The 15,410-nt window shown below is 32.5% G+C and overlaps 1 protein-coding gene across 8 annotated transcripts in view; it reads left to right on the top strand.

The window, feature by feature from the left end:
• CADM2 (cell adhesion molecule 2) overlaps positions 1 to 15,410 on the top strand; it is a 489,482-nt gene that overhangs the window by 34,043 nt on the left and 440,029 nt on the right. Inside the window, exon 1 of one of the 8 annotated variants that reach the window (XM_072967466.1) lies at positions 800 to 842. The exons of the other annotated variants lie outside the window; for them this stretch is intronic. The gene's annotated coding sequence lies outside the window, so the exon portion shown is untranslated. Of the gene's footprint in view, positions 1 to 799; positions 843 to 15,410 lie in introns of those variants that run through there. 8 annotated transcript variants of the gene reach the window in all.

Raw genomic sequence — 15,410 nt, 5'->3', positions numbered from 1 at the left:
GTAAAGGACTTCTGCTCAAACCAGATCTCCCCTATAAGAAGGGACTTTGGTGCCCTACGAATTTGGGCTTCTTTTTCAAAATAGAAAAATGTAAACTTTTACCAATCATGAATACTCTTATTTTAGAAGATCCCAGCAGTTTATTTAGCTTCACCTCTAGGTTTGCTAATATGAAGTAGAAAAAATATGACACTTCTAGTCTTACTGTAGGCCTATAATTTGCTTTTAATTCATAGGCATATGACATGTAAAATGTACATGCCATGTAGCATGTAATATTATGTGTAATTCATAGACATAGCATAACTCTTCAGACGCTTTATTATTTCTACTTCATTATTACTAAACCTGATGTTAAACACACCTGCATTCTAAAAATTCCCAGGCGGGATAGTATGATTGATACTGTAGTAGAACCATGAACAGAGCACTAATTGTAAGGATGTTTCTAAGATCTTTGGGGAAGTAATACAGTTCCACAAAACTTTTGTTGTTATTTTTTATTTGAATTATTGTATGCTGATGGCAGAAAAGAAATAACAAAAATAGATCTCTTCAACTCAATAAAAATGTACTTGATGCCAAGTCATCTGTAGAGGCTCTTTTGGCTACGTGGCTTTGGAAACAAATTATTCCATTTGATTTTGTCACAACCATAAAGATCTCTGGGGTGCAAAGGAAAACAGATTGGAATGAGGCTTGTGATTGTTTATTCGCTATGTCTTATTTTATCCACTGCAAACTTCAGAGAAATATTCTTTTGAAATTAATAGCATGTTTTTGTTTCTTTCTGTTTTAGGTAAGCACATTAATCATTCCTGGTATAATCAGACTGCATCAAGGTAAAAATGATAAAATTATATTCCGTAACTCTAATCAGCATGTAAATATATATGATGTTTTAGAGAAAATGGTTAAAGGCATGTTTCTTTTTGAAACTAAAGACTGAAAATACCTGTAGAAAATCTATATGTTGGTTTTTTTTGTTTTATTCTGATGTTAGTACTGTAAACTTGCAGTATTTGAAATTGTGTGTCATATTGAGTATTAGAAATATGTATTAACTACTTTAAGACATAAGAAATGCCCTTAACATTTAATTAATGTATTGTAGGAAATATTTGTTCCATTTCCAATATTTTTTATTTCAAAATACAGTAGAGTGCTTATAATTCCTTTGGGTTTAGCTTGCTGCTTTGACTTTTTGAACTGAAGGCCCGAAGAATTCAATTTTGTAGGATCATATCCTGTACAGTATATGCAGGCATTTTTAGGGACACATAACTATATTTAGTTCCTTTTAGGACAAAGACAACACATTGATGATCCAGGGACCTACATGGCTTTAGAATTTATTACTTTTGAGCCTGGTAACACTGGAAGGGGAGGTGAAGACTCACTCATTATCTCAGAAAAGGACAAAGTGCTTTTAATTAGTAGAAGAGCCATCATCATTCATTATACTGGTTTGAAAGTAAATAATGTTCTAATTGGTACAGCAAGGGTGTTCTTCCTCCAAACACACGTGTGAACCTAGTCTTTAGTAAGTAGAGAGGCTAAATTTTACTTTCATTTTTAAATAGTCCTGCTGAAGGTATGGTTTAATTTTCTGAATGTAATTATTTGATGCTGATTTTAAATAGAGATATTATATCAATGTCAATATGATACAAAGGATCCTTTATAACAGGGGACTAAGAAGAGAGAAGGCTTATTTGACTTATTTATTGTTTTACTCTCTTTTTATCTTTTCTTTAATGTGAGTCATTGGGACTCTGTTAAAATAAGTGCTTTTTGGTTTTAATTAGTAACTAATATTTAGTGAATTTAATTGAGACCTCTTTTTGTTAGCATTGATAAACGTCTATGATATAGGAAAGTATGGGCAACTTCCTAAATGCTTCGTAGTTGTGTATTTCTCTGGAAAGATTTAGTAATATATGTTGAAATGAGTATTGTAGTTATATTTGAAACCATTTATTTTAATTGAAAAAGTTATTTTCATTCTGTCAAAATTTATCTGTTAGGGAGAAAAAGTTCAAAATTTTTGTCAGTGTGACCACATTTTATAATGATAATGAAATAGAGATAATTTATAGAAATTTATAATCAAAACTACCCTGTGACCTCAAAACAAAATATTTTGACTTACTCTTCCATATTCAAAAACGTGAAATTCAAGCGAAGATTATTATTTTTTGATTAAATGAATCTTAAACAGAAAACATTTTAAAATTTGATTGATGAAAAATATTTATTAAATTAGCATAGTTGTCTACCATAGAATTAGAAATATACTTTAGTCTTTCTCTGGTAACTGAATTATGCTATGTATCAGGATCTGTTGCAGTAAATGGTCTAATAGAACATTGTGAGACGAAAGATAACATGTATCGGTGCTTTTACCCAAACAAATAAAAAATGTAAGTAAAAGCAAAAAAAAAAAATTCTTAGCCATCTCATACTTAGCTCATTTTATTTTTATTTGACATTTTCTCTGAAATAAGAAGCAGAACAAACTTTTTGGCATTGTTAGTTGGATTCCATCTAATTGATGCTTTACTTAATGTTAGTATTTCAGACTATATGTTATATGTTCCTTGTCCATTGGAGGCTATACTTTGAATGTGAACACCCAACAATGATATTATGAGTCTAAGATTGATAGCTATTTGATTTAGCAACATCTGTTGTTGTTTGATGTACTCCAAGCAGATGCTCTTCCTTGAAATTCAACATGCAATTTGATTTATTCTTATGACATGTAACCTCAACAGAAGAATACTATTGCTATTTATGCACAGTTATTATAATTAACAATTGTATGTTACTTTGGTCAAGCAAATGTCTGTAGATGGGGTCAAACATCATTAACTTTAATAAGGACAACAATGGGCAAACACTTTGAATCACTCCATAAACTGACGTAGAGTTCTTTTATGTTTCAGGGCATCTAGAGTCATTTTTTCAATTAGTGATTCACTCTTTTAAGTCTCTTGGAGAGTTAATGAAACACAACAACGTATGTTATCAGAATGTTCTTTTCTGTGTTTCTCGTTGTATTTCAAACCTGTCACATTATACAGAGTTGTAATGAGAAAAATATCAAGAGACAGACACTACTGTTTATTGGATTCTCTATGCAGGTCTTGTAATATGCTGCAACACAATAAAAACCAACGTAATTGTAACTGAATTACACTATTTCATAGTTTATATGAGGACACATAGGGATTTAGGATAAATATGAGAGTGATCATGCTGAGGATTAGAGAGGTCTGATCAGGGGTTTTCTAGGCAGAAAAAAAAAACAATCTATAAGCTTAAGTGAAAGTGTGTTTGTCCTAGGAAAACTTGGAAAATTATATAATACCATAATAGTGATTATAAGTATTATAATTCTAAGGAGATCTGATAACTTGTGTTGGAATATGAGTCTGATTCCCCTTTTCTGAGGAAGTCTCTTGCTCAGTGTTAACAGTCCAGTGATATCTTGTGACCTTTTCTATGCAAATATGAACAATTTGGGGCTATCACAGTCTCTCATGCATTGCTCCTTAAAGGGACATTCTTAATTGCTTTTATAGTCTCAGTTTTATTTTAACCTCCATTACCTGTATTATCTTCTTTGAAGCTTGAAATTAACTTTTCTTTCTTCACCATCTTATCCTTTTCTATTTTGGTAAGGAAAGATTTTACTTTTCCTCTAAAATTCTAGGGGGTTTCATACAACATAGACATGATTAATTTAATATGGTACAGTGCATCATTATTACATTATCCCATTAATCACATTCACTGAAAGAGAAGTATATCCTTTTCTATGGAGATCATTCAGAGATGTGCTGTCCTTTTGCACATGGAAGCAAAACTAACGATACTGTAATAGTAGAGTATACACTTCGTGGTATTTACTTGATAATAAAAACTTTTGCGCCATCTCAGCTAGCTTCTTATTAACTCGGCCTTTTGTGATCTATAGATAAACATCTATTAAGAGACTGACCTGGAAATCAAAGCTGTGACTTTAGTCTATTTAGAATGGTACTCTAAACAATTAAGCTAAACAGCCTTTTCTAGGTCATAATTTAAGAGAAACAACAGGTGAGATCAGATAACAAAGCTAACAAACCTTTTGGATTTTCTTTTTCTACGTAAGTGTTTTTTTGGGATAGGTTGAATATGTCATCCCATCCTTAAAGTTAAATGCATTGTTCTTAAAATGTACTCTCATCCCTGCTCAGTTATGAGGCAATGACAATGCGTATCTCCTTATTCTAAAAATAAAATAAGGCAATTTGGCCTTTGTATTCTTATAATTAGCAAATGGTGGAAAGTTAAATTTTTAAATGACATAAACCTTCATCCTTATTATGGAGAGGAAATCAAATATAATTCTAATAAAATGAGCAAGTGTTTTAAAATTTCACATGGGCAGTGGATATGCATTCATAAAAATGTTAATAATATCCATGATCATCCTGATATCGTTGCCACAGCCCTCAAATGGTTGAAGCTCTTATTTGAATAAGAACTGCTGGCCAAATTTAGCCTATCCTATTGGATACTGCCTGAGTGGAGATGCTGTGTCGCATTCCCCTTTGTGATGCCCCTTTACCTGCCATAATGGTTGTTACATTTTAGGTTCCTGTGAATACTTTTGTTGTTGTTGTTGACCTATTGCTTTACAGGGGAAAACTCTATATTGACCACATGCCAAATTTCACACAGTATAACCATAATGGAATTTAATGAATTATTTATTACAAATTATTTATTTTAAACTGCTTCTTAAAAGAGGCAAGGAAAGGTAGGTTGGTAGATTGGTAGATAGATACTTACTTACCTACCTACATACATAGATGTATAGAAAGATTAAAAAAGAATGACTTAATTTAACAACAATTGTTCATTGTCATAGTCTTTTAGATTACCAAAAATTCTAGAAATATAACAATTAGTATCACATATTAGTTTCCTTAATAAGCAGTAAATATTCAGTGTGCAACCATTTTTTTCTCTTTCAGAACCTATGCCAGGTTCTCGAAATGTATAAAGAAGACAGCATGAAATCTGTTCTCAAAAAAGTCATTTTCATTATCTAATTGTAGAACAAAACATAAATATATGAAGTCTTTTATTTATAGAAGGAAATATAAGAAACATGGTCCAATTGGACAGTAACCTCTAAATGTAAAAAATACTTTGTTTTAACTGTCATACTTCCAAAATTGTAACTTTGAACTACTTCTGTTAGTAGTTTAATGTTTGACATTAGGAAGTGAATAAATGCATAGGTAAATTCTTTGAATTAAGTGAAAATTATTTGTTTAGCATCATTTGCAGTATATAACTTAGACCCATTCTTCCTTCATTTTTTTCTAACTTGCATTGGATAACACTTATTTTCCGTTATTCCTTTGAAGATTTTGTCATTATTACTCATGCATAATTCTCCAAAAATATACTACTGTGTAAACAACTAGACCACTCTGGTTATTGTAAGTTCAGAAGAATGCTCTTTTAATTCTCCTATAGTATCATAAGCATGGATATACAAATACCTAGTCTCTTAGCTCAAAAAAATGATGATATTATTATGTTAAGGGTTTTAAAAAAATAATAGTCACTTTTGAATTTCCATTTTCCCTTGTTTCTACCTAAAACAATTTAAGAAAAGCTTCTCATAATATTCTTGACGCTACTGCTACTTGCAGTTAGATTTAATACTTAGAGTTGTGGAGCTATTTCAAATATATCTACTGTTTAAATTTTAGAACACTGACTATTGAATATTAAGAAATTATTTTGAATACATTCTGGGATTCATCTACTGAAACTTTGTAAAAACAACATTGTTTCTCAACTTATATGCTTCTCCATTGAATAAACAAACAAACAAACAAATTCTGGTATAAATCATTTTGCCATATGCCAAAACTCTGGCATAAATAAGCCAAGTGCCATTATCAGTGGGAATCTGCTTGAATCCATATGTTCATTTTCAACTGAAAACATACTCTCTGTGTTCCAGCCTAAATTATGCAGTCATTTTACATCAGGAATTTTGGGCTGTTAATATCACTGTCATGATTTTAATATAATGACAACAGAAAATAGTAGCTATCCTTGAGTCTAAATTTCAGGCTTTTTGACTTTTAGTTGGCTCTTTTAACTGCACAGTTCTACAGGTAGTATCAAGGATGCTTTCCAGACACTTTTCACTTAGTAAAACTATTTAATGACAACTAGAATAATAAAAAAGAAATTATTTACAAAGCAATGTATATATAACATGCACCCCATTTTCAAACAATGTGAAGACTAATGTCATAGAGCCAAATACCATTTCTCACTTAAAAACACCATCCATTACTCACTGAGCCACGTACTATTTCTAATGCAAGGTCTGATTCAACCACTGAATCAGGTTAGTTGTCCTGTAGGGAGGGAAGGATGGCAGTAGGTGTATGATGAATACAGTGTTCGTTTTTGCTTCTATTTGGCAGCATTCTTTTAATTATAGTGAGTATACTGTCTTCTTAATTATTTTAAACGATAAATACATAGCTATAAGACATAGTTCAGTGAAGTTCTCTGCCACATTATTACAAGGATCAGCTTTTCTGCAGTTTTCCATAACGTGTTCTTCATTTCATTTTGAGACCTCAACAAAACATCTTTCATGTCCCTGTTTCTACCAACATTCTAATTTAAATAGGTCTAGGTTTGTTTTTTTTTTTTCCCTATTCAGTGCTTCAGAGTTCTTTCAGCATGTACCCAACAGCAAATTCCAAAGTCACTTCCAGATTTTTAGGTATTTGTTACAACACTCCTCTCTTTTAGGTATCAATATTTGTATTAGTTTCCTATGACTATTGTAACAAATGACCACAGGCTTGTGGCTTAAACCAATATACATACTTGATCATTTATTTACCAAAATATTCTTGTAAGAATGTATATAAATACATGAATCACTTTATTTCATGTATATAATGCAAATTTTGAATTTTCAAAGCCAACAAATAAGGAAATTAATGTTTTTAAGCACCCATGTACTGTGACTTAGAAACTTTATTTGCATTGTTTCAGTAAGTTCTTGCAGTTATCTTAGGTACATTAAATAATCCCAGTTTCTACTTATATCATGATTGTGAAGAGTTGTACTTTTGGATATTTGCACAGATTCATTTTCTTTTAGACACTCATCGGCCATTTGTAGCTTAGGTCAGATAAGAAAAATAATACAAATTAGTTACCTTAATAATTTCCTTTAAATAATACATCAAAAAAATCAAAATGATTTTCAATACATTTAAACTAGAAATTTTAAGATATACCAACTAGCTTGTGATTTAAAAAAAAATAATAACATTTTCTTCTGTATCATTGTAGTTGTAGATTGAGAGGTGAATAGCATTATTGTCCACTGCAAAAAAGTTTTTGGTGTGGTTTATTAATATGCTAAGCTCTCATAGTTCAGTTAGATTGGACATTTCCAGGCTCCAGTTGGAATATCTGCTATTCCACTTAAAAAAAAATGCTGTGTAACGTAACTTATCTTCAAAAAGGATTAACTATCACTATACAGTTACACGACGTACCATGTAATCTCCCCGGTTAACTCATAAACTCATTCAGTGATGTACTTTTCCCAATGTAATCAATTTTCTATTAGCATCGTGAAAATGAAAATAATTGTCTAGAAAAAGCCAATATATTCACTCTTCCTCAAAATATCTAGAAAATTGAAGAAAAGTGAATACTTTAGGACAGGTTTCTGCATGCTTGTTTGTATTCTCTGCTTAACTTTAGATGTATCACTGGTATATATATATTTTTTTTTCTTAACTTTAGGAAAATCCACTATATAACTTAACTAAAACAACTATAATAAATGGCATCTTTTTGAGGAATTAACTTTTTTCCCAAAAACTGCATATCCATATATGAGAACTTTCTAGATCTTGGCTATCTGTATCCACGTTTTTACACTCTGCGTTATCAGGTACTTACGGGTATATGCTTATTTATTGCATACCATTTGCATTTAAGTGTGATGATATAGGTCACTCTTTTATGTTTGCATCTTTGTTTATTGAAACAAAGCACTCTTTAGGATTTGTTTGTTTTAACAGTTGTAAGCTCATAATTTTCACTGAAAGTAATTCCTTTCTGTAAATGAATATTTTGAAAATGAAAAGTAATTAAAGATTAGCAAAGGTAAGCAAATGGACTTTTAAAGCTCCTTAATTATTTAAAGCACAATGGGTATTTAAGATAACCAATCTTCTGCAAAAAATTAAAAACCCTGTAGCTAATTTACATATTCAGTGAGTCCTAGAATTTCATTCACATTTGACAGGTGAGGGAATTGTGGCAGAGAGTTTAAGCGATTTATGGCAAGTCATTAAAAAACAAAAGAGCATGTTAGGGTTAGGGTTATTTTTGCCACATATTTTACTTTTACAATTTGTAAACCTCCCACTATGTTGTTCTCATTTCTGTTCAAAAACTCAATTATCTCTTCTCCCCAGCACTCTCTTTTGAGAACTATGGCTGCCCTTGGGAGTCAGCCAGGCTCCTCCTGGGTTTCCCGTCCCTGCAGCGAAATGGAAATTATCTCGATACAGTGAGATGGAGTATGTCAACGGCTTACCTTATTTGTCCATCTTCAGGGCTCACTCTCTTTTATTTCTTGTCTGATAAACAATGTTTTGCAAACTGCTACTTCGTAGGAGAGTAAATCTGGCCCTTGTTTTACACACACACACACACACACCCACACCCACCCACCCACCCACCCTCCTCAAATCCCAGGCCTCTGAGATATAATAGGAAGAAACTGGATGGACTTTGGAGTCTGATGACCTGTTTTAAAATCCAGGAATGTAGCTCTGTGACTCTGAACAAATGACATAGTCTATCTTAGACACATTTTTGTCACCTGAAAAACCAAATTAAAAATTCCAAGCTCACAAGATTATATTGAAGACCAGAACACCAACCCGACTATTTAGCTCATAATAGAACTTCTAAAATGCTTGTTTTATTCTCCACTGAAATGGCTATGTTTCCGTATCAAGTTGCATAAATTTGAATGCTCAGTGTGTCAAAATACCGGTATGCATACTAAGTTACCGTCTTAAAATTCTGTGAAAATAAATAACCATCCCATTTTTATAGTTAAGGAGAAGGGATCTCCATAAAATAGGGTCGGATACACAAAATAAGTAAGCATTTCTTACAGGTTTTGAACCCAGTTCACTTTTCATCCATATTTTTTCTACTTCTCTCTGCAGAGTTTAGCCTCTTTTTCATAAAATAATTTCCAAGAATGTTCTATTTTTTGAGATATTGATCTGTTAATACCAGGATTTTCACTCTTCACTAGCGTTCGTTATTTCACGAACTAAATATATCTCAAATTCCATAGTATCTATAGCTATGTACTGTTGCTTCCATAAACTCTACATTACAATAAATATTCCAAGTGTTTTTCTCAGTAAGTGAACTTAATTTTATACACAAAATTAATGTTATTTTTTTCCTTAAAATTCTGTTTTTGGCTCTCACACACCCAAAAGACTCTTTAGTTCAGTCCTGGAAAAATATAAAAATACATACCTGTAAGGCAGTAGCTTTCACTTTTTATAGTTTATGATGGAGCATGTTTTGGTTATTCTTTGTGATAAAATATAAATTTCTGTCATGTGTACTACAAATTGACAATGTCAAAGAAGCAGCATTTTGGAGGCTTGACAAATGTCATAACCACTTGTAAAATCACATGCTACGATTTTATGGTAGTATTTTAAAATGTTTTGCATTAGCTGCACTCTGAATCATTATCAGGAGGATTACATTTTTTTCCCCTAATAGTAGTATTTTATGCTCTTTCAGTATGACATTTTCTTTTAGTCTATTTTGAGTTGATCTCCCTTTCTGTCAAATATTCTTTGGTAAAATGTTTTAACCATCCATTTTTCATACATGATCTTTGAGACTGTATTTCTCAGTCTGATTCCACGTCTCCTGTCGGCACTTACAGACACATGCCACTTCTGCCACAATTTCACAAGCACAGAAATCCACCTTTGTATCACCTTTTAAATTTATACATTTTTCTAGTGACCAAACTCAGCGATCCGTCTTAGTACTTTTTCATGTTTCTTTCCCCAGGAACCTCTCCTGTCACCTTCCTCATGTAATCACTGTAGGTACGCTAAGTGCCACATTATCAGTTTGCTGCTGTGCTCTCCCAGGACATTTTGGGAAAATCCTAGGGTAGCTTAGTTTTCGAGAAATAGTGGGGAACATCAGCACACCCACATACACATAGAGTAGTGTACACGTAAAATCTTTCTTTTTAGAGCTTGGTGCTTAAGAGCGCAGAATCTGGAGTAAGCTTCCTGGGTTCAAAACCGAGCTTTTTTTTTTTTTTTTTTTTTTTTTTAATTGAAGTATCATTGATTTACAATAATGTCTTAGTTTCAGGTGTATATCCCAGCTTTTGGAAAAATAGTTGTGTGACATTCAACAAATTGCTTAATCTTGTTGCGTTTCAATCTTCTTAGTAATAAAATGGGAGTGATTAACATACTTACCCATGAGTCTTGTTATGCTGAGAAGAAGGCCTGATATGTAATAGTTATCATGTAAATGTTAGCTATGACTACTGCTACCGCTAATGCTACTACTATTACTATTGCATTGACTATGATAGTAAAAGTAAAGATTCATTTAGGCAAATGTATGCCAGAAACAAAATACTGATTTTGGTGATTCCATGTCATGTACCTCTCCCACACTGTCCCCAAATCTAGAGCATTCCTAGTAGTGTTATTTATTTCCTTCTTATCATAAACGTCTTCTCTCAAGGGAAACAATGAAATAAGGAAACAAAAATATGGGGCCCAGGGAATAGCTCAGTGGTAGAGCACATCCTTAGCATGCATGAGGTCCTGGGTTCAATCCCCAGTAACTCTATTAAAAAAATAAATAAGTATGATTTCTTTAACCATGATTATAAATGATACTTACTTTCAAAAATTTTCTACTTGTTTTTAACAGAAAGACAAACAAAGGAAATAGTTAACTTTATTAAATAAATTTTTAAGCATTGCAAAACTTGAAAGTATCATTTTTTTTTAATCATACAACTGCCCTGTCAAGAAAATACCATGGGGGAAGTGAGGGGAAGGGATAGCTTAGGAGTTTAGGGTTAACAGATGCACATTACTATATATAAAATAAAGAGCAAGGACCTACTATATAGCATAGGGAACTATATTCAGTTTCTATCATAAGAAATAGATTATAAATATAAGATAATTAAATTTTTAAAATTTCTTTACAGATAAATTTAAGTTAATAAGATTATAAATCTATAATTTTACAGATTACAAGAGCCATAATGGAAAAGAAACTGAAAAAAAAGTGTATATATATATATATATATATATATATACATGTAACTGAATCGCTTTGCTGTACACATGAAATTAACGTTGTAAATTGACTACACTTCAATAAAAAATAAGAATTTTTAAAAAGTAAGGCCACTAGACTTTGCCAAAGAGTATTGTACCATTTTACAAATAACGTTATTAAAGTTCATTAAAATAAATAGCTTGTTCAAGATCAGATATAAAGTAAGAGTTGGTGTTAATTATGAAGTCCTGTCTTTCTGGTTCTAGAGATAAAGAAATGAAATCTTAAGTCCAAATCTGGAATTTCTAATTGAGTAACATTCCAGAACCAGCTGAATGGAATGAATAAAAGGGTGGATACTATCTTAACTAAAATTATATGGGTTTCATAATCAAATTGGTATATGCTAAAAAAAAAGAAGAAGAGAAAAAAAAATCATTACTGGGTGACCTTAGGAGGGTTCCTTGATATTCTTGAAACTCAGATTCCTCATTGTCAGTGACGTGGGTATGAACACCCCCTCTTTGTGAGAATATTTTGAAAATGAAATGTCTACAGCTTTTCTGGCTCAGTATGTGTATTTCCTTCTCTTTCCATTCAGGACCTAGCACTGATTTTTACATGTGAGCGCTATTCAGTGGACATCCTTTCATTAAAATCACAATTGCCTTGTAAGAGTAGCTCCTTAGTTTTCTTCTAAGTTGGTCATTATTTTGATTCATTTATTTAGAATAATTTTTTTCCTTACAAGCTCATGACTAAATATGGTGTTGTTTTCTTTATTTCAGAAAGTTGGTAAATGATTATAGTAGTTTTCAATTACCTCTGAAGATTAGAACTAAGAACCTGTAAAGAGGCTCATGATGGTTGTGATGGTTGTTTCTGTTCTAAGTAGCTTATTTCTTGGCAGTCCGGACTCATAAACTATTGGAGTTGCTAGTTTTTTGTGGTCTGAGTATAATTTACCACTTGAAACGAGACATAGACGACAGATTAAGGGTTTGTGAAATAATGTATATTAGTGCCAAATTTCACTCAAAGGGATATTTTTAATTTAAGTAACTGTTAATATTTGCAAGACTATTCCTCCTACTATATACGTTTGTAACTCTCTGGCTTTCCTGATCTGTTTTCTCATTCTCTTCTCTCAAAATGATTTATTCAATAAAGGTAGCTAGGAAAATATTCACTTGCAAAGAAAGTGCCTTTTTTCTCCCAAATCCAAAACTATGGCCATGATGTATAAAGAAAAATGGATAGGTCAGAAAAATGTATATGAAATGAAACAAGTAGTCATTTGCCATGGATCAGTCCTTCAATTGCTGTGATTATGGTACATAATTATATTTTAATATTTTACAAGTGACACAAATGAAAATATGGAGGAAAGTAAGCAGGCACCATTTTGATGTTAATAATTCTTAATGAAGAAGCTACATACAGGCAGGATTTCCCCTGCTCAAACTGTAATAATTTGAAGTACTTGTTACCATTGACTTGAAATATATGAAAGTGAGAAAACCTCTATCAAAGCATATGTGCACCATCCCTGTCACTTAGGGCAAGATTTTTCACCTTTTGTTCTTTCTTTAAATTTGTAAGTGCATTCACAAGCTATTTGCATTTTCAAAATCTTTAAATAACTCAGTAGAGTAAATCACTGTTTTGGAGCTACAGCCCCCAACCAGTTAACCCCGCTCAGCTCTACTCATGCTCATTAATCTTTACCCATGTAAAGACTGCTTTACAGTGTTAAAAATAGAAGTGTAGATGTTTGGTGGCAAATGGCTAGAGACTATAGATTTCATTGGCTCCTCAAATAACACTGTAGCCTTAAAAACTCCTAGGGCAGCTGATTTTTTGCACGTTTGGGTATATTGGCATGAGCCTCCTAGGAAACTTGGTCTATGAAGTTTCCTTTGTAAGCAACCCATGTATTTCCTGTCCTCTGATGTCCAAAGGAGAATAGAGGTGGTCTTTTCTGACTCAGTAATCTATAGCACAGCAGGTGAGCTTGATTAATGATTGATATGAGAAACTTGTTTATATACTTTAATATGTCCAGTATGGACACCTAAATGAAAACTGATTTTTAAAGTATTTCTGAGGAAGCAAAAATACAGTTCCAGCAGAACAAATTTTCTGAGATTTCATCAAATTAAGGCATAAATTAAAATTTGGCTTGTATGAATTTTATTCAAGTGGCAAGTGATATGAGCCAAGATGTGACCATTTTGCAAAAAAAAAAAAGAAAAAGAAAAAAGTAAGCTTCTTGTTTTCAAACAGAGTCGTGGTGATCGTTACAAATGCTCTGCTCCCCCAAAAAGTAAAGCCCTATAAATCCAGACAGAAATAGGAAGAATAATAGGTTAAGGAATTACTACAGCTGGGGGTCATTAGCTATAATCAAGGGCCAGCTTAGAGACAGAACAAGAAGCAGAAGGTGAGTTTGATCTTTAGCCAGATCAGAAGCCATGCACTATGGAGGCCATCTGGACACCAGAAAGCTAGTTTAAATTGTGGTCATTGATTTTTATTAATTTGGAATAAGTCCCTAAATTCTAGGACAAGAGCAAATCTTTCTATAGATAATCTGGGAATCTCCCTCTTTTCAGATCTCTTGTTAGTGTTATAAACTATTCTAAGCCTATCATTTTAGAAATACTACTGTCACAGAAGCTGAGATGCATGATGATACATTGCAGTTCAGTCCTAGCAAATCTGATCTCTCCATATTTATTCAGATGTGCACCATATGTTGATACTTTCTTTCTTGTATTCTTTAGGAAAAAATTCACCATCCACTTAGGAAAATACTCAATTTATTTCTGTTCAAACAGCATGTATTGAGTTTGTGGTATCTGATTGCTTAAAGCAATCCATTGTCTTGGAATGTTAATGTTTCCCATAACTCTTGTTTTTCAACTGTTACTGTCATAGAGAACCATCTATATCTATACTGTTCAATACAGTAGCCACTGGCCACATGTAGTTATTTAAACTTGAATTTAAAATAACTAAAATAAAATGTATAACAAATTTGTTTCCTTCAGTGATGCTGGCTCTATTTCAAGTCCTCAGTAGCCATAGGTAGATAGAGATTCAGCCATCATCAGGGAAAGTGCTCTAGGACAGCCCCCTCTTCGAGACCATGTGTGGGCAAACCATGGCCTGTTAGTCAAATCCAGCACACCACCTGTTGTTATGAATTAAGTTTAATGGGCACACAGCCATGCCTGTTAGTTTAAGTGTTACGTGTGGCTGCTTTACTCCACAGAGGCAGTGTGGAGTGGTTGTGACAGATAACAGTGTCTCCCATGAATCCTAAAATATTTAGTTTCTGGCCTTTGGCAAAAGACGTCTGCTGAACTCTGATCTAGACCATTGTCTAAAGTACATTTTTAAGAGTTATAACAAGGAACAACTCGACTTTTGCTTTCGATTCTTTTAATTTTTATGTAATTGATATTTTATGTAAATATGTTTCAAGGTCCCAGTCTTTTCTTGTCTAGGGCTCTTCCCGCAGAGGGATAGCCTTAAGTGCTTTTTCAGATCCAGGTAGGAAAACGATTGTAGGGAATGGCTGCTCTTGTTTATGTCAAATTGAAGTCATAAATTCTGTAGGTACAGGGAATGCTGGGTATTACAATGGCTAAGCCTGCCATTACAGCCCCAAAATGTATCATAAATCAGTTTGGAGTTGGAAATATTTACAAGCCTCTTTCTTCACGTCTGTCTTATAATATGTAACAAATGCAGTTCACGATGTTCCTCAGTAATTTGAAGTTCATTTTGTATTTACAGACTCCATTGCACTTTATATGCAAATGACTCATTATACTTTAGAAAAGCAGTATGTTAATTTGATTAATTTCTTACTTTATTTAAATCTTATGAAATATCACCTGTCATTCAATCTACACACCAGTTATAACAAAACAACAAACATTACAAGGAGCTGAAGCATTAAATTT

Source organism: Vicugna pacos, chromosome 1 (genome assembly GCF_048564905.1).
Source record: "Vicugna pacos chromosome 1, VicPac4, whole genome shotgun sequence".
Taxonomy (NCBI): domain Eukaryota; kingdom Metazoa; phylum Chordata; class Mammalia; order Artiodactyla; family Camelidae; genus Vicugna; species Vicugna pacos.
The sequence above is the reverse complement of the archived record's forward strand: the minus strand, read 5'-3'. Positions and strand labels throughout refer to the sequence as shown.